Genomic DNA, 2,307 nt, shown 5'->3' on the forward strand with positions numbered 1-2,307 from the left:
GAATGTACATGGACATGCAAGTTTCTGAAGCAACATATAGCACGGTATAAGCAGAAATATACAGTGGTATAAAAAAGAACAACACAAAACAAATAACAAAAAGCAAAAGCACGTTCGTCGGCTTATATATTGCTAAGGTAATATATTCTCTTGCAACTGTTGACCATGCTCTTACCATTTTACTTCTAATCTGGTACTAAATTTGCAAGAATGTTTTCAGAAATTACCTTAATGTTGTCCAGTGATATTTCAGCACTGAAGAAAAACTTCTTAGCGTCTTCATTCCCAGTGTAAGCAAGAACCTGCAAAGTAACCGAATCAGAATGTCCAAAATAGAAAGAGCAGACACATTAAAACCAAAGCCAAGTTGCTGCATGTTGTTTCTGTGCAATAAATCGATACATAGAAAACATGAAAAATAAATAAGAGGTAATACCGTGGTCTCTTGTCCAGTAATTCCAAAGTAATTGGCAACAGGTTCACCAACTTCCTCGTTGTCACGCTCCACAAAAACAAATAAAAGCTGCATTTGTGACACAGGCCACATCACTGCTTAGTGAGACTCCACCTCAGCAAAAACGCACGAGCCACAAAGGAAATAAGTGATGGCTTGGATTTGAGTATAAAACGTGGAACATGACAGAGGAAAATTTTCATGAAACACTGGTCCGATCAACAGAACAAAGTACCTTTCCCTTCAATGATTTTGCTGTTTCCTTCAAGATGGGCAGGAATTTCGAGGACTCCTTTGCAACAGCGAATAGAAAAATCTGATTTTGAAATTAGGATACAGCACATCAGCAAAGGAGTAATAATACATGGGCCGAGAACATGATGAACTGCAGCAATGGATGACAAGACAATAACCTTCTGAACCTTCATAGCCGAGCAAGCCTTTAGCACATTTGAAGTACCTTTCACAGCAGGAGCCAATACTTCTGACTGCACATATGCATTTAAAAAGCGGTGAGAGGAGTACTAACAATTCTACAGTGTTCAACACTCACAATGCCAACAAGAAATGCATCCCGACAGCTCGCAATTCTAACACTTTTGATAATCTAAACAATGTTAGCACACACAGGTCAAAGCACATAACAATCTACTATTTGCATTGCACTAACCACTCCCAACGCTATAATATGGTGTGCAAGTGTTCTCTAGGAGCTAGTATTGCAAACATATATTACGGCAAGCCTAGCTTTGCAAGCACCAAAAACTGCCAAACTATATCGTTATCTAAGTTGGCAAAACAACGAACAGGTGGTGTGCACGCGCAAGGGGACTCACCTTGGTCTCGAGCTCATGGAACGAGTTGACGAACACGTCGTCGACGTCCTCCAACCCATCGAACACACAGTACGACTCCGGCGCCGCCACGAACGACGGCACGTCCTCTGGCCCCAGGTCGACGCTCAGCACGCCCCGGAGCGCGCTCCCGTCCACGACCGGCAGGCTGACGCTGCCCGCGTAGACCTCCCCGTAGACGACGTCCACCGTGCAGGGCTGCCATGCCGCCATCGTCGAAGCCGTCGGAGATAGCGGCGACGCAGAAGGGGGGCAAAGGGGGCGGGACGGTGGCGACGAGGTGGCCCGTGGTGACGAGCCTAGGGTGGAGGCCGTGGTATGCGAGGCGGCGGCCGAGCTGCAGCATGGGGTTGAGGTGGCCCTGCGCCTCCGGGAAGGCGAGGAGCAGGACATGGCCGCCGCCGCCGTCTGAACCAGCAAGGTGGGAAACCTAACCTCCCTCTTCGTGCTGGTTCACGGTCCCGATAGGAGCAGAGATTTTTTTTTGGAAAACTACTAGTGGCGCACCACCAACAGATGCGCCATTAGTAACATTGGTTACTAATGGCGCACTAGCTGTGGTGCGCCATTAGTAGTTTGCAAAAAAAAAATATAGTAGTGGCGCACTACCAACAGATGCGCCATTAGTAACCCAGGTTACTAATGGCGCACCAGCTGCTGGTGCGCAGTAGTTTTGCAAAAAAAATAAAAATCAAAAAAATATAGTAGTGGCGCACCGAGTGTGTGGTGCGCCATTAGTGTCCATCACACTAATGGCACGCCTGCACATGGTGCGCCACTACTATATAGTAGTGACGCACTACTTGTGTAGTGCGCCATTAGTGTCTATATCATCTATAGCCCTTTTCCTAGTAGTGTAATTATGGTGATCATGAAGCTTCGGATCATGTTACTACCAAACCTCGTAGGACGACAAGGACACATACTACTCTAGAGTGGTACGATAATCCTGTCTTGGAGGTCATGTTGTTGGACAACAATGAACCTATGAGCTACGGA

At 46.6% G+C, this 2,307-nt stretch overlaps 1 long non-coding RNA gene across 1 annotated transcript; it reads right to left on the bottom strand.

Moving 5' to 3' along the window:
* Positions 1-667: 667 nt before the first annotated feature.
* LOC123405134 lies at positions 668-1,333 on the bottom strand. The gene is made up of 3 exons (XR_006611946.1): positions 1,291-1,333; positions 868-942; positions 668-770 (listed from the first exon to the last, which is right to left on the bottom strand). It is a non-coding gene; the product is annotated as an uncharacterized LOC123405134 (long non-coding RNA).
* Between the last annotated feature and the right edge of the window lie 974 nt (positions 1,334-2,307).

Source organism: Hordeum vulgare, chromosome 6H (assembly GCF_904849725.1).
Source record: "Hordeum vulgare subsp. vulgare chromosome 6H, MorexV3_pseudomolecules_assembly, whole genome shotgun sequence".
Taxonomy (NCBI): Eukaryota; Viridiplantae; Streptophyta; class Magnoliopsida; order Poales; family Poaceae; genus Hordeum; species Hordeum vulgare.